Genomic DNA, 23286 nt, shown 5'->3' with positions numbered 1-23286 from the left:
GCAAGCCACAACTCAAACAAGCTAAAACAAAATTGGGTAAAGTTGGGGTGGCGGAAGTGTACGATGGTGGTTGATGAAGAAGCAATGGTCCCTAATTATCCAAAACACCTTAGGAGACTCGAATCACAACTCCAACAACCTCAAATGCTAAGGGGAACAAAATGGGTTAGGTTGCGGATGTCGGTGGTGGTGTAGCAGATGATGTGGTGGAAGCCCTAGGCAAAGATGCCAAAGTTCCAAAATTTGATGCTGTCAAATGATGGAGGTCGTATTTTTGTTGGAAGGGGGATGTCAAGAGCTTCAAAACTAGCTAAAGAACGTCAAAATCGGAGTTCGGATGAATTAGTTATGGCCGAAACAAGAATCAATCGAAGTCAGTTTTTACAGGTATCGGACGTCCGTAAATGGACGGATGTCCGGTCGTTGGACGTCCGCTCGGGTCGGTAATCCGCAGTTTCAGCTCGGATTTGGGGTTCTGGACATCCGGTAAGGGTCGGATGTCCTCTGGTTCAAAGGGCTCCAGACGTCCGTAAAAACGTCGGTTGTCCGGTGGGTCTGGGTCAACACGAGATGCGAGTTTCGGGACGCGATTTTGGGTGGAATTTGGGGATTTTGCGGTCGAAATTGATGAAATTTTGTGGATGGACAGTGGGGAAACTTGGGGAAATGGTAGATCCACTTGAAACCAAGCAAATCCATGGATCAAAATCAACAAAACTTCATCAAACCAACAAATCACAAAAAAATTGGGGCTATTTTTGGTGGGGATTTTCGAAATTGGGGAAGAACACAATAAAATCAAGCTAGAAAACGAAGAGGGGAGGCTCCGAAATCGTGATCAACGTGGCTCATGATACCAAGATGATGTAGGATGGAACCCTAGATGGGCGATCTTTCATGAAACGAGCGCATCCCGTAAAGAACACGAGGGGAAACACGAGGGGAAATACGAGAGAATCACTCAAACCAACAAGAACGATCACACATGTGCTAGATCCTCGAAACACAAAGAGAGATACACGATCCAAAGTCAACAAAGGACGATACAAGAGGTAACCGGTTCTTCTCCGTAAGGAGGTCTTGAATCCACGAGCGGTTCTTCCCTTGAGGGGTCTTGAATCCAAGTTGCATCTTCTCCGTAGAGGCCGCGGTCTCTCTCGTGCAGTAGATCCTATGAATGAGCAAAGCTCTATCTATAAATGAGCTAATCCTTTGCTAACCCTGGAAAGGAGGTGGATGTGGTCTATTTATAGTCTAAGCCACGAAGGGGTAAGTGGGAGAGGGATACAAGGCCAAGGCCCGTGGCTGCGCACAGGCAGGTACCGGACGACCGGTGGGGGTCGGACGTCCGGTGGCTTAGGACGGTCCGGACGTCCGGGGCGCGTCGGATGTCCGTTGATTCTTCTCGGGTGTATTGGCACCGGTTGTCCGGGCGCTAGGACTCGTCGGACGTCCGGTATTCGTCGGACGTCCAGCCGCTGTAGCACTCGTCGCTGGAGTTCTTATGGCCGTCTGGGATGCGTCAGGTACCAGACGTCCGGTGGCGTCCAGACGTCCGGTGGCTGTAGCTTGTAGCAGCTCCGCTTCTTCCATCTTCTCTTCCATGCTTCCCTCGCGGATGGTGTAGGTGTTCTTTGTCGCTTGCACTCCTCCTCGTCATCCGTGAGGTTCCGGTAATACCTATGCATGCACACGAGAGGGGTGTCAAGTAGTATACCATCCTCGAAGGGGTCAAGTGAGCACGTGTAAAGGAGATGATTCACCTTTGTGTATGTGAAGTAGATGTCGCACGTGTCACTTGCCAAACAGACTCTTGATATGGTGATGTCCATAGGATGCTCCGCATCAAGAACTAGGAAATATAGCAGTTGTATATGTTTCCCATGTATTAAGTGCAACCAAATTCGATTTATTCCTCACATGCACAACAATACAAAATTCTTCCCACGACAATTGGACATCGCATTGCAGAATTGAACCAAGCAGTTAACTAAACACCACAACAAATGAACCAAACATTAACTGAGCACCACATTGCATAATATAACATACTCCTAATAAAAGATTAGACAGTTAGCCAAACCAAGCATGCTTAGAGCATCTCCAGCCATTCGCCCCCCCAGGGCGCCAAAAAAGAGCCTCCTGGGGGCGAGCCGGTGCTAGATTGGTGCGTCGGGCGACCTAGCTCCTAGTCATGGCCCACAGGACGCCCCGGGTTCGGCGTTCTTGCGTACGAAAATATGTGCAAACTTGGCGAGTTTTGCACGAACTCGGCGAAACTTCATTGAAATGTGAACATAAAACATGCAATCTACGCCTGAACTACGCCTAGCTGCCACTACCGCCGTCGTGTACATGCCAAGAAGCCTGTAGAAGCGGGTGTAGTCGCCGCCGTCGCCGTCATCATCGTCGTCGTCGCGCGACTGTCTTGGGCCGGTACCGTCCCTGCTGCAGCCCTGCCCAGAGTCGCCGAGGGGTTGTGGCGCGCTGTATGACCCGGACTCATCCTCCTCGTCGCTGTCGAGGATGATGACGCCGCCCTCCTCGCGCCCACGGTGCTGGGCCTAGAGCTCCACGTACGCCCGGTGGTGGCGGTGGACCTGCTCCTGGACGTAGTCCTCCTTCGCCCACTTAAGGGCGGACTCGTCGTCGGGGCCTGCCATCTCGACGTGCTCTGGCTTCACCGGGAGCAGCCCCGGCTTGGGTTTCGGCCGGACCAGGCGGAGGGAGCGCCTCCCCGGAGCCGGAGCAGGTGGAGTGGGCCCTGCACCCTTGTTGATGATGAGGGCGCCTCTGCGGGTGCGGCGCCCGAGCGGTGTCTCCTCCGGCTCAGGCTTGACGGGGCGGAGCACGCCGGTGAGCCGGAGCCCGACGATGAGGACGAGCCCGGCTCCATCCGCCGCGGCGTCCAGGAGCTATCGCGACGGCGAGAGAAGGACGACCGACGTGGGTAGTCGAGGCGCGGCACGTTACCGCACTCGATGTGGTCGCGGACGGCCTTGAGGGTGCGGCCGGGCACGTCTCACCACTCGTGTTGCCCGTCGGCGTTGAGGCGGCCCCGTGGGATGAAGCTATTGGTGGAGGCGATCTGCTCCTCGCGGCGGTGTTGGAAGTACATGCTCCAGAGGGGGTGGCTGTCCGCGGCATAAGGCGGCTCGTCCCGCTGCTCCTCGGTCAGGGATGAGTGGATGCGGGCGATCTCGGCCTGCCGCACCGCCCCTTCGGGCACCGGTGGCACCGGGACACCACTGGCGCTCAGCCACCACGTCCCCGGCACCCGCGTGTCCGGGGGTGCCGGGTACTCGGCCTCGGAGGTGGCGGCGGCCGAAGCCGTTCGCCACCACGCCATTGCCTGGGTACCTTTCGGCCATCTTTCTCGTCGGCGAGAAGAGGGGAGTGTTGCTATATATGTCGGGGAGGGGGAAAGTGACAACTGTGGCGTCCACCGGCGGGGAGGTCGCCTTTTATAGCCATCGCGGGGCGGCGACGGGCTGCATGCCGGGCTACGCGTGGCTGGATGCCCGTCGCGGCGTGTTCACGTGCGTTCACTGCATCGCCCGTGAGGCATCAATGAAGGCTCACCGACGCGGCAGCCTTCGCATTGATTCCTGCAGGAACCAAGGCGATGAGGGCGACGAAGCGGCTTCTCGCTGACTCGGCGGGCCCATCCGCTTTCGCGCCAAAACCGCTCTCCCCAGTGCCCCCAGGCACCCCCAGCGTGCCGGCTTCGGCCTGGGTCCACCGGCGCCAATTTCGGCCCAAACCGGCAAAAATGGGCTCCTGGGGGCGCGACTGGGCCGATTTTTGGGCGCCGACACCGAAAAATCGCCTGGCGAGGGCCTGTTGGGGGCGTGGCTGGAGATGCTCTTAATAACTCGGAAATATAGCAATTGTATTTGTTTCTCATGTATTTAGTACAAAAAAATTTGATTTATTTCTCACATGGTATACAATAACATAATGCACCCACAACAATTGAACACCGCACCGCAGAATAGAACCAAACAGTTAACTAAACACCACAACAAATGAACCAAACGTTAACTGAGCACCACATTACACAATATAACATACTCTTAATAGAAGATGAGATAGTTAACCAAACCAAGCATGCTTAAGAACTTGGAAATATAGCAATTGTATTTGTTTCTCATGTATTTAGTATAGCCAAATTCGATTTATTTCTCACATGGTATAAAATAATAGAATGCACCCACAACAATTGAACATCGCATTGCAAAATTGAACCAAACAGTTAACTAAACACCACAACAAATGAACCAAACATTGACTGAGCACAACAATTGAACATCGCACCACATACGAGAAGATCAGACAGTTAACCAAACCAAGCATGCTTGACAACTTGGAAATATAGCAATTGTATTTGTTTCTCGTGTATTTTATAAAGAAAAATTTGATTTATTTCTCACATGGAAGACAATACAAAAATGCACCCTGAAGAATTGACCATGACATTTGCATAATTTAACCAAACAATTAACTGAACACGACAACTAATTAACCAACAGTTCATAAGTGAGCACCACATTGCACGACGTATAGAACATATACACTAGAGCAACATATTGCATGGTAAAAGTAGATAGCACAATTCACTAGAATTTGTTAAGGAAAGGCAGTAGCTAGCAAACTGAACACGGTTCCTTCTAGTGAGCTAATAAGACAAGCTACTCCTCATTGTCGGAGATATCGATGACGATTGGCTCCTTGGACATGGAAGAGGGCGAGGCCTCCGCATTGTGGGTGTCCTTGTCGTAGTGGTGAGTTGCCTGAGTCGGTCCGGGCACCAACTTGCTGGCTCTTGAGATGAGGTAAGCACGTGCACGCTGAGAAAACACCTCTCATAGTCTTTGTTGAAGGCACTAAGGGTGGGCTCGAGAAAACGCCAGGAACTGTTGTTTAAAGCAGATAACCCACAAGTATAGGGGATCGTTTGTAGCCTTTTTTGATAAATAAGAGTGTCGAACCCAATGAGGAGCTAAAGGCAGAACAAATATTCCCTCAAGTTCTATCGACCACCGATACAACTCTATGCACACTTGACGTTCTCTTCACCGGAAACAAGTATGAAACTAGTTTGTAGGTGTGATGCTAGAAATACTTTGCAAGAATAAAACTAGAAGTACTTTATAAGATAATAAAAGTTAGGTGTTTAGTAAAAGGGTTTGTGTCAACAAGAAAGTTATTTGTCCCTAGGCAATCGATAATAAGTACCGGTAATCATTCTTGTAATTTTATATGTGGGAGAGGCATGAGCTAACATACTTTATCTACTTGGATCATATGCACTTATGATTGGAACTCTAGCAAGCATCCGCAACTACTAAAGATTATTAAGGTCATGAAAGCCAACCATAGCATTAAGTATCAAGTCCTCTTTATTCCTATACGTCATACCCCACCTACATGGGTTTAAGTTTCTGTCACTCTCGCAACCCACCATAAGTGAACCATGAACATATTGCAACACCCTACAGCGAGGGCCCCTCACGTTTGCGCGAGATGGAGGGCACCGTAGGACAGCACCATAAATAAAATATACAATCATACCAACCAAGATCACGATTAACCCACAGGACAAAACGGATCTACTCAAACATCATAGGATAACCATAGATCATTGGGAAATAATATATGGAGTTGAGCACCATGTTTTAAGTAGAGATTACAACGAGGAGAAGAGGTGTTACACCGCTGCATAGAGGGGAAGAAAGTTGGTGTTGATGGTAGCAAGATTGTTGATGTAGATCACCGTCCCGATCATTGCCCCGATGGCACTTCAGCGCCACCGGAAGCGAGGGGGAGAGAGCCCCCCCCTCCTTCTTCTTCCTTGGCATCCCCCTATATGGGAGGAGAGTTCCCCCTCTGGTCCATGGCCTCCATGGCCGTGGAGGGGTAGGAGCCCCTCCGAGATTGGATCTCCCTCTCTGTTCTCTTCTGCTTCGCGTTCCCTAGATCTGGCCAAAAACCGTTTCTTATATTCCCTGAGATCTGTAACTCCAATTGTGCTGAGATTTTAACACGATTTTTTCCGGATATAAGCTTCCTTGCGCCTGAAGTAGAGCCCCAACCGACGTACGTGGTGAGCACAACCCACCACGCCACGCCTGGCTCTGGGACCGCACCCTGGTGGGTTGTGCCCACCTCGGGCCTCCATTTGCGGTGATTCCAACTCCCAAAAATCACATAGATACCAAAATAATTCTCCGTGAACTTTTATTGCATCTGGACTTTGTTTGATATGGATACTCTGTGATACAAACATGCAGAAAACAGGAACTGGCACTGGGCACTGGATCAATAGGTTAGTCCAATAAATCATATAAAATTGCCAAAAGTATGTAAAAGTTGTATATATTGGCATGAAATAATCAAAATTTATAGATATGATGGAGACGTATCGAAAGCAACCAACTGCGTCGCGGCGTCAGCGCATGAGGCGTCGATGGTGGCCTCGACGATGAGGTGCTCCTCCAAGATCCGAGGGTCGGCAAGAACGACAGCCATCGCGACCTCATCCACGCGTGCGGCCGCAATTTGCTTCTCCGCTGCCAAATGCTCCTTGAGATCCTGGCTATACTGCGTGCACCATGGCTTAGGATGGCGCTTATTTGGTGGAGGGTCGGTAATTTGGGTGGAAGGTGCGCGTTGGCGGTCGGGCATGTGGGATGTGGAAGGAGGAGGAGGATAGGGGTCGGGTGTGGATTACCTGCCTGGATAGGCGAGGCCGAGCAGCGTGAAGGAGGGTCGCCGGCGAGGAAGCGGCAATGGAAGCAAGGAGTGAAGGTTTCATCTTGGAAAAGGAAGGCGGAAACAGGGGAAATGTGGCTCTTGTTAAGAGGGAGGGGCGGGAAGGTAGATATTTCCGTGGAAGCCGGAAATTTTAAATCCGTTCAGCGAAAAAACTGACGCGCAAAGTGTCATCACGCGGTGCTCCAGGTTATTTTGTACTGCATCTCACATGGTTGGTGATAATAAACTGTGTGGGATCTACTTGATTTTTCATCTTGATTTGAATTACATAATGGGGTCACAACGGCAACGGACGGTGTTTGAATTTCTAGAACTTTTATCTGCAGTGAACATGCAACTATATGTGTGTCGTAAAAGAATTGGAATTATTCAGGGTTCGTTTGGACATTTTATACGTTAAATTGGTTTTCTAGCCATTTCAGGTGCACAATTCGAAATTAAACTACATGCACATGCGCTGGTGTAACAACATGGGTTGTAAAATTGTATATGTGTCCATGGGTTTATGCTTATGTCCCATGCAAGAAATGGGGATGAATTTCGGGGATTGTTTCGACATTTTTATATGTTAACTTAGTTTTCTAGGCATTTATGTGCATAATTGAAAATTGAACTACATGCACATGTTCCAGTCCATAAAAACGGGTTGCAAAATCAAATGTTTGTCCTTGGTTGCAAGCTTAGGTCACATGCAAGAAATGAGAATGAATGTCAAACACCTTGACACTGTCGCTCGGCCGCTAACATTGAGATACATGGTTTTAAAATTTTAGTAAATCGAAAACTCGCCTGAAATTCATGAAACTTGACATGATATCATGGAACGGCATCGACATGCCATGGTAAGAATATTGTCCCATTTGGGGTAGGTCTCGGTATAAGCTTCTCTCAAACCAGAGCTTCTCTCACAACAAGCCTGATGGTTTCGGTAGGGAACGTGCCACCTTGGGGGACGAAACGATATCTGTTGCCTCTTCTTACTTTCAAACTTTTTCTCGTGTGAACATAGAACAACATGAGTGTTGTGTCAATTTTTGGGATTTTTCGGGGTTTGCTTGGACATTTTTATACATTAACTGAGTTTTCTGGGCATTCATGTGCATAATTCAAATTTGAACTGCATGCACATGCTCCAATGCATATAAATTGGTTCAAAATTGGAATGTGTGTCCTTGGTTACATGCTTAAGTCCCATGCAAGAAATGAGAATGAATGTCAAACACCCTGCCACCGTCGCTCGGCCGCTAACATTGAGATACATGGTTTCTAAATTCTAGTAAATCAAAAACGCGGCTGAAATTTATGAAACTTGACATGCTAGCATGGAACGACATCAACATGTAGTGGAAAAATATTATCCCATTTGGGGTAGGTTGGGCTATATAAGCTTCTCACAAACCAGAGTTTCTCACAACAAGCCTGATGGTTACGGTAGGGAACATTTCACCTTGCTGGACGAAACGATATCCGTTGCCTCTTCTTGATTTCAATATTTTTTCTAGTGTCAACATAGAACAACATGAGTGGTGTTAATTTTAGGAATTTTTCGGGGCTCGTGTGGATATTTTTATACATTGACTAAGTTTTCTATGCATTTATGTGCATAATTCAAATTTGAACTATAGGTACATGCTCTAATGCATATCTATTGGTTGAAAATTCAAATATGTGTCCTTGGTTGCATGCTTAGGTCCCATGCAAGAAATGAGAATGAATGTTAAACACCCTGCCACCGTCACTCGGCCGCAAACATTGAGATACCTGGTTTTTAAATTCTAGTAAATCCAAAACTCGTCTGAAATTCATGAAACTTGGCATGCTATCATGGAGCGGCATCAACATGCCGTGGTAGAAAATTTGTCCCATTTCGGGCAGGTTTGGGTATAAGCTTCTCACAATAAGCGTGATGGTTTTGGTAGGGAACGTTTCACCTTTGGGTACGAAACAATATCCATTGCCTCTTCTTGATTACAATTTTTTCTCTAGTGCCAACATTGAACAACATAAGTGTTGTGTTAATTTTTGGAATTTTTCGGGGTTCATCTGGACATTTTTATACATTAACTGGATTTTCTAGGAATTTTATGTGCATAATTCAAATTTGAACTACATGCACATGCTCCAGTGCATATAAATTGGTTGAAAAATCAAATATGTGTCCTTGGGTGCATGCTTAGGTCCCATACAAGAAATGTGAATGAATTTCAAACACCAGGGTACCGTCACTCGGCCGCAAACATTAAGATGCCTGGTTTTTAAATTCTACTAAATCCAAAACTCATCTAAAATTCATGAAACTTGGCATGCTATCATGGAGCGGCATCAACATGCCGTGGCAAAAAATTTGTCCCATTCAGGGCATGTTTGGGCATAGACTTCTCACAAATTAGAGCTGCTCACAACAAGCCTGATGTTTTCGGTAGGGAACGTTTCACCTTTGGGGACGAAACGACATTCGTTGCCTCTTCTTGATTTCAGTTTTTTCTCTAGTGTCAACATAGAACAACATGAGTGTTGTGTTACATTTTGGAATTTTGGGGGTTCGTTTGAACATTTTTATACATTAATTGAGTTTTTAATGCTTTTATGTGCATAATTCAAATTTGAACTACATGCACATGCTCTGATGCATATAAATTGGTTGAAAAATCAAATATGTGTCCTTGGGTGCATGCTTAGGTCCCATGCAAGAAATGTGAATCAATTTCAAACACCAAGGCACTGTTGATTGCCGGCAAAACATTGAGATACTTTGTTTTTAAATTCTAGTAAATCCAAAACTCGTCTGAAATTCATGAAACTTGGCATGCTATATGGAATGGCACCCGACATGCTGTGGTCTTTTCGTGTCCATTTTGAGAGAAGGCGCACTCAAATAACAACCAACAAAGGCATTTTAAAAAAATAGCTTCCACTTTAATATCTCAAACATTTGTATAATTCAAATTATGTGTGTTCTGTTAACCATTCACGTGACGCCATGTGTCTTGGTTTTAATGGCTATATGAGGTGCCGTGTGGACAGCTGCTTGACTGAACAGGAGGCGTGTGAGCGCAGTCCGATGCGCAGGCTGACTGAGAGGCGTGCAAGCTGTCCTCCAATGCACAGGCTCACCCAGAAGCATGCGGGTTGTACACTGTGCAGGCTCACTGTCGCAGGATATCCGCGGCTACCTATGGGACCAGGAGGCTCCTTGCTGGTTCGATAGGGGGGCGTCGCATTGCACAAAGAGCAGACCAGCGTACGGCAGCATGGCAGAGAGCACACAAGCAATTTACCTAGGTTCGAGCCACCGCAAGGCATAAAACCCTACTCCTGCTTTGGCGGATTGTTGGTGGAATGGAGGTGGTGAAGCATAGTACACTTGCCCGACAGGAGTTGCCTTAGGGCAGCAGCGACTACGCGCATATGGGGGTGTGAGTTCATTGACTTTTCAACCCTTTCTACGGTTGCGATGTGCCTCCTTTTATAGATTAAGGGGTCACCACAATGGCAAAGTAGTCATTATGCACTGATATGATAGCAAATAGTGCTATCATACCTAACTTTGCAGGCTGACAGGGCGCATTAAATGCACCGCTTAGTGTCACATCACTGGTTGCCCGGCAAGGCCTCCCGGGCTAGCTTGCCAGCTCCGCGCCTGTTCTCTTGACATGTTGTAGGACGGGTGTCATCTCTGGGTTCCTTCTGTAGGAAATTGCTGCCATGTGGCGAATCGCTGCCACTTAATCATCTTGTGGCTTCACACCGCAGTGATCGAGGACGTGGGTCGTGTTGGAGTGGTTGGTGAGCTGGTTTTGCCTTCGCAAGCCCCGGCAGGGCCCTGCCGGGGCGTCTTGGTTGTCTGCTTCTGGGGGTGTCCTTGCCCCTTGTAGGGCTTGCATGTTCGGCAAGGGAGGCCCTTCTCTCGGTGATATCTTGCTTCTCTGGTTTGGCCTTAGTCTCTCTGAGCTGCATGCTGGTTCTTCGAATCTCTAGGTTTCTTGTACTCTGACTTGGGCTGGTGCATCAATCTTGTTCTTGCGCCTGTTCACAGTCTGGGCAACAGACCCAGGGTTTGTTGCACCGACAGAAGACCCCGGGCCTGCGCCGAACGCGTTGCTGAACATCGTTGGGGTAGGGCCTAATAAGTGCACATGCAGGGTTGCTGAAGGGTCTGGTCTCTTGAGGTCTTCATTGCTTCTTCATCAGCCTTGATTTTGGGCCAATTTCCAGTTTCCCCGCGCGTGGTGTAAAGTCAATGGTGGTGGGGCTGCTCCAGTGGTGGCCCGTGAATAATTTTAACGCATGGGGTAGAACCTGCCAATTTACTCTTCCTACAGCGTGCCCTTATCCTCGGCCACGTATGCTGCATGCATCGCGCAGGGTAGGTAACGGAGGCGCGTGGTGCGGGAGGGCATCATGGTGAGGGCCCGAACGTCTTAAATTGGCGGAGGAGGACGGTGGCTGCTCGTTGACGAAGCAGCTGCCCTCCATGTCTGGCCTATAAAAGGGAGGGGCGGAGGAGGGTGGAGTTATCCATCTTTGCATTCCTCCTCTTTTTATCTTTCGCTCCTGCTGGCTATGTCGGAGAGAGGGGCCTGGGGCCAGCCCCCAGGTTGCGGCTTGGGGCTATAGTTGCCTTATGTTGGTGATGATGCTTGGGGAGTGAGCCCGGTCCTTGGCATGGCGAACCTCTTGGTCTCTTTGCGGCTCGCCCGGGAAGAGAGGCCGGAGATCACTGGTAATCCCAGCACTGCCCCTCCTGGAGGTCTTGGGGCTGATGTCAACAAGTGGCGCGCCTTCCTACCTGCCAAGGTGGGGTGCGGCACGCCTTAAGTTATCTTGGTAGTGGAGCTAGGGGTTGATGCTGAAGAAGACGCCCTCTCCTAGCCTGTCAAGACGACAGTAGCGTCGCATGCCCTTGTGGGCGATGCCGCTACCTTTTTTTGGGAGGGGCGATGGGCCTTGCTTGTCACCTTGTGTAGCTCCTGGGTGTCCGCCATCTGTGGACCACAGCGGGTAGCCGCTCCGCTGGTCCCTTCATTGCCTCCTTCTTTTAAGTGCTCCCTTTATTCTTATCTCCCTCTTGTCTCAATATCCTGGGGAGCAGGAGCAGAGAAAGGAAAATAAGGGTTACGGGGCACTTATCTTTTCTCAGTCTTAAATTTGTAGGCAATCGCCAAACTTTAATTCAAATAATGTAATCCCTCATGTCCGTCTTTGTGTTCTGTAATGCTTGTACTTGTATTAGCATATGAATGAAAAATACGAAACTTGTCGGGAGCTCACGCATGTCTATGTCCATGCAGAAGTGAGATGCCTCTTTAATGTAAATAAACAAGTTTTCCTCGGCAGGCTGTCCTACCGGTACCCTTTTCGTCTGTCGGGGAGCTGCATCTGCCGGGGAACAGACAGAGGGTCCAGCCCCCCGCCAAATCCTTTTCGCCAAAGGCCACTACAACCATCCTAACCAAAGCAGCATTCGAGTCATGGATGGGAGCACCTAAATTTCAAAAGAGAGGCGAGGTTTTCTAATGCACAAGTTGTAGCTTTACAGAACCCTAACGGACAGGAGGTAGAACTTATCTGTTTGGCTTGCCGATGATCGGGCAATCTTCTCAACTCCTTGATGAAGCCAAGTTCACGGCAGGAACTTGCAACTTCATGTAGATGAGAATGAATGCATGATGCGATCCTATCTATATACATATGCAAATGATCATTAAATGCTTATGCAGTGATCTTGGTGTGCTCATGCATGCATGCAATCTTAGTTGGGGCCCCCCTACAACGCTTTTTTATTTTGTCTTGCATGGGGTCATCGCCCCGGCTTTGTACAAGGGGTTACATACAGCTGAGGCAAGGCATGTACAAAAGGGTGGCTGCCGGGCAGGGCCCGACAGCTGCGCCTTATGGCTAGTACTCACGGAGATGCTCAATATTCCATGAATTTTGCAACTGAGTGCGATCTTCGGTCTCCAGATGGACTGCGCTAGGTCTGGTGACTCGTACCACCTGATAAGGGCCTTCCCACTTTGGTGACAGCTTGTTTGTTCCCTTCGTGGACTGAACGCGCCTAAGGACAGGGTCACCTTCCTCAAAACACCGGGCATGAATCCTGCGGCTGTGATAGCGACGCAGGGCTTGCTGGTAGCATGCAGAATGCGTAGTAGCCTGAAGACGGTTCTCCTCGAGTAGCACAGCGTCATCACGTCGGTGCTGATCTTGCGCTACTTCATCATAGACAAGCACTTGAGGGGACCCATAAATGAGTTTCGTGGGGATAACTGCTTCTACCCCGTAGACCAGGGAGAAGGGAGTCTGCCCGGTAGCTCGGTTAGCTGTCGTTCTGAGGGACCAGAGAACTACAAGCAGCTCCTCAATCCACCGCCTGCCGTGCTTCTGCAATGTATCAAAAGTTCTTGTCTTGAGTCCACGTAGCACTTCAGCGTTCGCCTCTCAGCTTGTCCATTGCTCCGGGGGTGTGCCACAGAGGCAAATGAGATCTTGCATCTGAGGGCACGAACATACTGCATGAGGCATGGCTCGTGAACTGGGTGCCGTTGTCGTTGATGACCCTTGCCGGAACTCCAAAATGACACACTAATTCTTTCAAGAACTTGATAGATGACTGATCAGTCACCTTTCTCATGGCAGTCACTTCCGGTCACTTTGTATACTTGTCGATGGCAACGAACAAGAATTCAGAGCCCTCGATTGGTCGGGGGAAGGGGCCGAGGATATTGAGCCCCCAGACCGAAAATGGCCATGATAGAGGGATTGTCTAAAGGGCTTGGGCAGGCAGGTGTGTTTTCTTGGAATGGAACTGGCAAGCTTCACATGTCGTGATGAGCTCCGGCGCATCTTGGAGGGCTGTGGGCCAATAGAATCCTTGCCGGAATGCTTTCCCAACTAATGCCCTTGATACAATGTGGGAGCTGCACATTCCTCTGTGAATCTCAGCTAGCAGTTCCTTTCCATCCTCCCGGCAGACACACTCTAATTTCACACCATTGGGCCTCCTTCTGTATAGAGTGTCATTGACAAACTGATGCATACTGGCCCTCCGGGCTACTTTTTCAGCTTCATTTTGGTCACCGGGGAGTTCTCCAGTGTGGAGGAAGTTGTCGGTGTTCTGGGAACGGGGGTCCCTGGACTTGCCTACCTGCGGCGCACGACGTGGCTCTGTGAGTGGGCCCATACAATCCATCTTCACCAGCAATGACTCAAGACGCTCGCGAGAGGCCAAGCCTCCCGAGGCGGACGTCCCAAGACCTCCTCAGGAGCGGCCTCACCAGGCTAGCTCACGAGGGGTGGAGAGTTCAAGGCCAGGCAAACCTCGCGAGGTTCTAGTGACGTGAGCCATGACGATCAAAGACAGGCGGGCGCCAGCACGCACAATGTCCTTGCTTCCTCTTTGGTGCTAAGGAAGCAGGTGCATGCGCGGAGTACCGAGGTGTCAAGCAAAGATTTCCATATTGGTGCAATGAGACCAAGCCTAGCAGGACGGCAGGAAAGAGGTCATCGTGGAGCCCAAGACGGTGTCACCACCAGAGCCTTTGGCAGGCGAAGACCGCTTTTGTCAGGATAGCTTGTACTAGCTGTCCCCCTTCAAATTGGCCGTTGTGGGATCCCTTCCCGCTCAATTGGGAAGAGGACGAATGCCACTATAAATAGGACTAGCCACCACCGTAGCTAGGGCGACCTCATCTTAGACTAGAACTAGTTCATCCTCACAACCACGTCCACCAAGCACACGAACACCTCTCCTCGGGAGGCTGTTCTTCCCCTTGTACTATTCATCCTCAGCCCAAGAGGCAATCCACCACACCACACAGGAGTAGGGTATTACACCACAACGGTGGCCCGAACCAGTATAAATCTTGTGTCCTTTGTGTTACGACTTCGTCGAGTTAGTCCGTAAGATCTTAGCTGAGTTAGGACATGGATCGGTAGGGGGAGATCTTCGCGCGCACCCTAGTGTTCAAACCTTGAGAGTTTTGCCGAAACCCACAATCTGACATTTGGCGCGCCAGGTAGGGGTGCGCCAGAGTCTTTTTTCCGTCGATTCGCGCTCCACCATCTCCACGCCCGCTCCCCATGGTGGGCGCCCCTCCAGCTGGATCTACCGGTGCCCACGGCGGCGCTCGAGGGCTCCGAGCCCTTGCCCCCGCCTTGCGGCAGGTGCAGTGGCCACCCAAGTTCAAGCCGAAGATGCCGCCGCGCTACGACGGCACGGCGGACCCGTCGGCTTTCGTGCTGGCGTACGAGGAGGCCATTCTGGAAGCCGGGGGCGACGGCAAGATCATGGCCAACTGGTTCCCAATGGCCCTTGTAGGCGCGCCGCGCGCCTGGCTCCTCCATTTGTCGGAGTCCTTTATCGCCACCTAGGAGGAGCTGCGCAACCTCTTCATCACACGCTTCAGGGAACCGGCGGGCCCCATCATCGCAGCTCTTCTCGGCGGTTCGCAAGCACCACCCTCAGATCGGCATGTCAAGCCGTAATTTCGCCAGATCGGCACCGCTTCCAAGCGCCCGGGGGCTCCGCTGGGCTAGGCCGCACCTGAGGCCGACCTCACCTTCGACTCAAAGGATCATCCCGCCTCCACCGTCGGCTCGAGTGCGCTCCCGATGCTGTGCGCGCCCACCATCTGCCATGTATCCATCACCAAGACGCTCATCGACGGCGACGCTGGCCTCAATGTGCTCTCCGTCGAGGCCTTTAGCCTCCTTCACGTACCGTTCGAGCGGCTCCGCCCCAGCAAGCCCTTCTCAGGGGTTGGCGGAGGCTCCGCCCGCTCCCTGTGCCAGGTACGCCTCCCCGTGACCTTGGGCACGTGCGACAACTACCGCACCGAGCTCATCGACTTCGACATCGCCCGCATTGGCCTCCCGTACAACGCCATCCTCGGGTACCCAGCTCTAGCCCAGTTCATGGCAGCATCCCATCCTGCTTACAACCTCATGAAGATGTCGGGGAGCGAAGGTGCCCTCACCATCAAGGGGGACACTAAGGAGGCCCTGGCGGCGCTCAAGCTTGCCCTCAGGACCACTGCGACAGCACGACCCGCCGACGCGGACACCTCCAAGTCCAAGGGAGCCGCACCAACCAAGAAGAAGCAATTTTTCACTCACGACAAGGTAGAAACCAAGAAAGTGTCGGTCGAGGAGGACGGGTCCTCATGGGCAACCTTTACCATAGGCGCCAACCTTGAGCCTGGTCAGGAGGAGGCGCTAGTGAAGTTTTTGCGTGCAAACAAGGGAGTGTTTGCCTGGGAGCCCGATCAGCTGGTAGGGGTCCCAAGAGAGGTAATAGAGCACCACCTGAAGGTGTGCCCCGTTGTACGTCCCGTGAAGCAGAAGGCGAGGCGGCAGTCCACGGAGAAGCAAGCTTTTATCGTCCAAGAAACCCGCAAGTTGGAGGCTGCGGGTGTCATTCGCGAGGTTCGGTACCCCGAGTGGCTGGCAAACCCCGTCCTCATCCCCAACAAAGGCGGGAACGAGTGTATGTGCGTCGACTTCACTAACCTCAACAAGGCCTGCCCCCAAGATCCGTTCCCGCTTCCACGCATCGACTAGATCGTCGACTCCACCGCCGAGTGCGACTTGCTATGTTTCCTGGATGTGTTTTCAGGATATCACCAGATCAAGATGGCGGTAGAAGATGTGGAGAAGACGGCCTTCCTGACCCCGTGTGGGGTGTAATGCTACACTTGCATGCCGTTCGGGCTGCGCAACACGGGCGCAACCTTCCAGTGGCTCATGCACATCGCCTTAGGGCCGCAGCTTGGGAGAAACGCTGAAGCCTACATCCACAACATCGTGGTGAAGTCTTGGGAGGCGGGGACCTTGATCAAAGACCTGGAGGAGACCTTTGAAAGCCTCCGCCAGGTGGACTTGCGGCTCAACCCGGAGAAATGCGTGTTTGGCGTCCCTTCCGGCAAGCTGCTGGGTTTCCTGGTGTCCCACAGGGGAATCGAGGCCAAACCAGAGAAGGTCAAGGACATTGAAGACATGAGTCCACCGCAGACCCTCAAGGAAATGCAGAAGTTGGTTGGTCGGGTGACTGCATTGGGGCGCTTCATCTCCAAGCTGGGAGAGCACGCCCTACCCTTCTTCAAGCTGATGAAAAAGAAGGGCCCGTTCCAGTGGACCCCAGAGGCCGACCAAGCTTTTCAAGACCTCAAGAGATATCTGACCAGCCCTCCAGTGATGGTGGCGCCGCGACCTCGCGAGCCCCTAGTGCTCTATCTTGCCACCACCCCGTACTCAGCCAGCGTGGCTCTGGTGGCGGTTCAGGAAGTACACCAAGACAAGGGCGCATCATGTCGTGCCACGCCTCTAGCAAAGACGACGCAAGACCAGAAGGGCGCCACAAGGGCCGCAGCAGCAGCGGCAGAGGATCAGGCTCGGCAAGACGACACCCCCAAACCCGCGAAGACCTCGGCAAGCGATCAAGCATGGGGGGTCCACCACCTCAGGAGGCACCCCAGCTTCCGGAAGACGCAAGTCTCATCAGTACGCCTACCCTCGTCGAACACCCGGTATACTTCATCAGCATGGTGTTACGGGACGCAAGAGCACGATACCCCATGCCTCAGAAGCTCCCGCTCACACTCTCGGTGGCCTCACGAAAGCTGTGGCACTACTTTCAAGGCCACCCCATCAAGGTCGTCTCAGCCTACCCATTGGAAAGAGTGCTAAGGAGCCCCAACTCTGTTGGAAGGGTCGCTGAGTGGAACATCGAGTTGCAAGCATTCTAGTTGGAGTTCAGTACTACCAGGGTCATCAAGGGAGCCGCGCTCGCTGATTTCATGGCAGAATGGACAGACGCCCCGGTGCTTGAAGTAGGCGAAGACTGGTCCCTCTCGCTGGGAAACGAGGCGCCCGATGGTTGGGTCATGTATTTTGATGGTGCCTTCGCGCGCCAGGGCGCGGGGGCTGGAGTAGTGCTCATCTCGTCCTCTCAGGACAAGCTCTACTATGCCGTGTAGCTCTGCTTCCAGCAGGGCGAGAAGGTCTCCAACAACATTGCAGAATACGAAGGCCTCATAGCCGGCCTGAAGGCTGCAGTGGCACTAGGGGTAAAGCGCCTCACCGTCAGGGGCGACTCGCAGCTCCTCGTCAACTTCTCCAACAAGATATATGAGCCAAGGGACGAACACATGGAAGCATACCTCGCGGAGGTGCGCAAGATGGAGAAACAATTCCAGGGCCTGGAGTTGCAGCACGTGCCCCGTGGCACCAACAAGGAAGCTGACGACATTGCCAGAAGAGCATCCAAGCGACAGCCCCAAGAGCCTGGTGTCTTCGAGGAGCGGCTCTTCAAGCCATCAGCAACGACACCGCTCTCAAGAACAGCTCAGCCTCAGGAGGAACTCCTAAGGCCGCCTGCCATAGGAGCCCCGGCCTGTGGCCCGACCTCGGGAGCGCGCCTACTCCTGGCGCTCGAGCCTCAGGAGGGATTCTGGACCAAGGAATTCAAGGAATACCTGATGCAAGGGACGTTGCCGGAGAAGGAAGAGGACGCGGAGCGTGTGGCCCGTCAGGCCACAACATACCGCATCCGGGACGGTGAGTTATACAGGAAGCGACCAAAGGACGTTTCATTGCGTTGTATCTCCAGGGAATAGGGGAAAGAGCTGATAGCCGACATACATGGCGGGGACTGCGGGCACCACTCGTCATCGTGAACCCTCGTTGGCAAGGCATTCCGAAGTGGAATCTACTGGCCTATGATGCTCAACAGCGCAGTTGAGCTGGTGAAGTCCTGTGAGGCCTGCCAATTCCATGCCAAGCAGATCCATCATCCAGCTCAGGGCCTCTAGACCATTCCACTCTCATGGACGTTCGTAGTCTGGGGGCTGGATATTATGGGCCCGTTTCCTCGGGCGCCTAGGGGGCTATCAATAACTCTACGTCGCCATCGACAAGTTCACTAAGTGGCCGGAGGTTGAAGCCGTCCGCGCCATCCTAGCTGGCTCTGCGGTCAAGTTCAACAAGGGCCTCGTGAGCCATTTTGGGGACCCCAACTGCATCATCACCGATAACGGCTCGCAGTTCACTAGTAATCTCTTCAAGTCATATTGTGCTAACCTTGGAACGCAGATCTGCTACGCCTCGGTGCCAACGCGGAGGTCCTGAGGGGCCTCAAGACGAGGACCTTCAAGGAGAAGCTCAAAGCCTGCGGCAGGGGCTGGCGCGACGAGATCCAGTTCGTGCTGTGGTCGATCCGCACCACTACCACCAAGCCAACGGGCGAAACCCTGTTCTTCCTCGTCTATGGAGCAGAAGCAGTTCTCTCTCACGAGGTCAATCATCGCTCCGCACGGGTCCTGGCGTTTGATGAGACGTAGCAGGACGCCACGCGGGGGATGGACCTCGTGCTGTGGGAGGAACGTCGCCGCGAAGCTGTACTACGGGCAGCAAGATACCAGCAAGCGCTGCAGAGGTACCACTGTCGCAGCGTCCGCTCCAGGACTCTTGAGGTGGATGACCTCGTCCTGAGGCGGGTGCTCTCCAGGGAGGGGCTACATAAGCTCTCACCCATGTGGGAGGGCCCGTTCAAGGTCGTCCACGTCTCCAGGCCTGGCACCGCGTGCCTGGAGACACAGGACGGGGTACCCATCCAGAACGCCTGGAACATCCAACACCTCCGGAAGTTCTACCCATGAAGAAAGGCCCAACGCCTGTGAAGAAGGCCTGGTGCCTGTGAAGAAAGGCCCAGTGCCTGTGAAGCAAGGCCCTGTGCCTATGAAGAATCGCTGCCCGTGACACTCTCACGTAATAACGAGTGGGGTTGTACACGCCCCGGAGCCTCAGGAGTGCCACCCTTGGGCCTCGGGGGCTCCCTCCCACGCTGAGTGGCAGCACTTAGCTCCGCGCTGGCGAGAAGACGTCGAAGACTAGACTAGGTGTCGGACGCGGCTTTTCATTTGCTTGCTGAAGTTGGCTCGCCCCTCTTTTAATTGAAATTTTCTTTCTGGTGTCTCTTGCTTGTCCCGTTTTATCGCTTTCTGCCTCTGTTTCTGCCTTCGCCTCTTTGGTCGACCTGTACTCTCCCTCGCGTCCCTCGCGAGGGGGCTGAACAGGTACCTTCGTGAGCTTCCTCCTTTTGTCTTTTCACGAGGCACCCTTGTTTGAGTCCACAAGCTGGCCCACCTCTCCTAATCCGTGCCCCACGGGTATCGCGATGCGAAGCGCCTCAAGGCCAACGGCGCCTATGACCAAGCCCCGGGTGAACGATAAACCTCTTGACGAATTTTTTGCAGTTCCTAAGCGCATATCAGGTCAAGGAGGCCCCGACAGGTACCAGGAAGCAAGCGCCTCGTGAGGAGGAGGCCACTCAAAACAAGTCGAGCTAAGTTATCCCTACATAAAACGATGATGTCGCGACACAGCACAGGAATGACAAACATAACATAACAATTAAGATCATAGTTTGGCACACGCCCCTCCGGGGCCCATTCTGGTTTCTTTCTGGTGCTGGAAGGAAAAGAAGAACAAAATAAAAGCGGCGCCTACAGCGGTCCACGGGGGCAGGCCCCAGCGCCTTCCTGAGCTCAGCCGGACCCCTCCTCGCGCTTCACGGAGGTGCGGCGACGAGACGACCCGCCACCGTCTTTGAAGCGGGCACGACGGCGTGGCGGCTGGTCGTAGCCGCCACTCCTGGAGTTGTCGCTGGGGGAAGAGCTGCCATAGCCGGACGAGACGCGGTCGGCACCAAGGGCAGGTTCGCCCTCATCCTCGTCGCGGCCGTCGCCAAGGCCAAGCACCTCCTCGCCGTTGTTCACCTCGGGGCAGCACCCGACGCAGCGACCATCTTCCCCAAACACCCTCACATAGAGGGTCGCGTTGCCGTCGTACTTGAAGTGGAGGGTGCACCGCCTGCCCAGGCCGCGCGCGCGGGTGAACGTCTGCCAACCGTGGGCCAGAGCTATATTGCCCGCGGCGGAGAACTCGACCGCGACCCAGAAAGCCCTACTGCAGCAGCCGTCTGCCTGTAGCCAAAGCCCGCCTGGACCTGAGGCCTGCAACTCGTCGATGAAGAAGCGCGGGAGCTGAAGCCAGTTGCCGGCCGGGTTCTCCGACCTGACGACGAACTCCAGCAGCATCTCCGCCGAGTGGAAGCACGGCCGGGGAGGCCACGCGACCACGGCATGTCTCCCTTCATCAATGAGACCGCCACGACCGGAGCGACCCCTGCCCCGCGAAGTGGGACCACCATGACCGTGCAGGGCCACGGCGGGGGTCGCGGTGTGCTTGTGGGGACGGCCGCGTCCATGCTTGGGCACCGGAGAGCCGGGCCCCTCGCGAGGGGCCTTCCCCTTCTCCGCAGCAGTGAACCTCCTCGACGGTGCCATTGGAAGTAGGAGTGGAGCAAGGAAGGAGAAGAAGCATAAGAGGCAGAGGAAAGATGGGCTATGGGGGCTCCGCCCTCCTCCCATTTATACCAGGAGAAGGCCAACCAGCACCCCCCATGATCACAGGTAATGATGGCTTTCCTTGCATGTCGCAGGGACTTGTCAAGTCAGACTGTTGTCGAGGCAGCATGGGGAAGCGGAGACGCCCACGTCCAATCAACCGCCACGGGTCGACCAAGGCTGCAGGCTATTGGGGCCGCGGCACTCCGCACTTGGCCTTTGGCTTCGCCTCGAAGCCAAGCCCGAGCGCGCCTTGGGCCCGGGGGCTACTATCGGTGTTCTGGGAACGGGGGTCCCCAGACTTGCCTGCCTGCAGCCCACGGCATGGCTCTGCGAGCGGGCCCATACAGCCCATCTTCACCAGCAATGACTCAAGACCCTCGTGAGGGGCCAAGCCTCGCGAGGCGGACGACACAAGACCTCCTCAGGAGCGGCCTCACCAGGTTGGCTCGCGAGGGGCGGAGAGTTCAAGGCCAGGTAAACCTTGCGAGGTTCTAGTGATGTGAGCCATGACGACCAAAGACAAGCGGGCGCCAGCACGCACAATGTCCTTTTTTTCCTCTTCGGTGCTAAGGAAGCAAGCGCAGGCGCGGAGTACCAAGGCGTCAAGCAAAGGTATCCATATTGGTGCAACGAGACCAAGACCAGCAGGACAGCAAGACGGAGGTCACCGTGGAGCCCAAGATGGCGTCACCACCAGAGCCTTTGGCAGGCGAAGACCGCTTTTGTCAGGATAGCTTGTACTAGCTGTCCCCCTTCAAATTGACCGTTGTGGGATCCCTTCCCGCTCAATATTTGGGAAGAGGACCAATGCACTATAAATAGGACTAGCCACCACCGTAGCTAGGGCGACCTCATCTTAGACTAGAACTAGTTCATCCTCACAACCACGTCCACCAAGCACATGAACACCTCTCCTCAGGAGGCTGTTCTTCCCCTTGTACTATTCATCCTCAGCCCAAGAGGCAATCCACCACACCACACTGGAGTAGGGTATTATACAACAACGGTGGCCCGAACCAGTATAAATCTTGTGTCCTTTGTGTTACGAGTTCGTCGAGTTAGTCCGTAAGATCTTAGTTAAGTTAGGACGTGGATCGGTAGGGGGAGATCTTCATGCGCACCCTAGTGTTTGAACCTTGAGGGTTTCGTCGGAACCCGTGATCCGACAAAAATGGACGATGTGCCTTGCCCATGTTGGAGCCTGAGGCTCGGCAACTCCTCTGCTGCGGGAGCATCAGCCTCGTTCGCGGGGTCCATGGGCCCGGCTCGTGTGGGTGGTCTGGCGGGCTGTGAGGAGTTGTTTCCGGCAAGTTCTCTGCCGGGAGCGAACGGCTCGACCGGGAGAGGCTTACCGTAGTCCAACTTTCTCCTTTTTCGGGCCATTGTTGCTAGTGATACGGAGGGCTGAGAGAGACGGAGAACAAAAGTTCCTGGTTCCACAGGAAGTTTCTGCGCAGCACACTTCGACAGGTGATCCGCTATGTTGTTTTCCGCACGGGGTACATGCTCTGTTTGCAACACGTCAAAGTGCTGGTCCAATATCCTCACTTCCTCGATGTATGCCTCCATCAATGGACTTTGATGATCCTTGTTGACTTGTCTCACCACAAGCTGTGAATCTCCTCGAATGATCAGCTTCTTAATTCCCAATTCTGCTGCAATCCTGAGTCCGGCAAGGAGCCCTTCATACTCAGTTGTATTTTTGGTGGCTTCTTCTGAGGCAAAATGCATTTGGACGACGTATTTCAAGTGCTCCCCGGAGGAGGCAACAAGAAGCACGCCAGCCCCTGCACCTTGTTGGGAAAAAGCACCATCAAAATATATAATCCATTCTTGGGGTGATTCCTTGCAGGGATAGTTGTCTCTGTCATTTCCTCATTAGGGGTGGCGTCCATTCTACAATAAACTCTACCAGTGCCCTGCTCTGAATAGTTGGTGTGCTCTCAAACTTCAAACCAAAGGTAGATAACTCCAAAGCCCAGTCCACTATTCTGCCAGTAGCCTCAGGGTTTCGGAGTATCCTTTGCTGTAGAAAATGAGTGACAATCGTGATCTCGTGGGCTTGGAAGTAGTGGCGCAGTTTCCTTGAGGCCATAATGAG

Source organism: Triticum aestivum, chromosome 5A (genome assembly GCF_018294505.1).
Source record: "Triticum aestivum cultivar Chinese Spring chromosome 5A, IWGSC CS RefSeq v2.1, whole genome shotgun sequence".
Lineage (NCBI taxonomy): Eukaryota > Viridiplantae > Streptophyta > Magnoliopsida > Poales > Poaceae > Triticum > Triticum aestivum.
The sequence above is the reverse complement of the archived record's forward strand: the minus strand, read 5'-3'. Positions refer to the sequence as shown.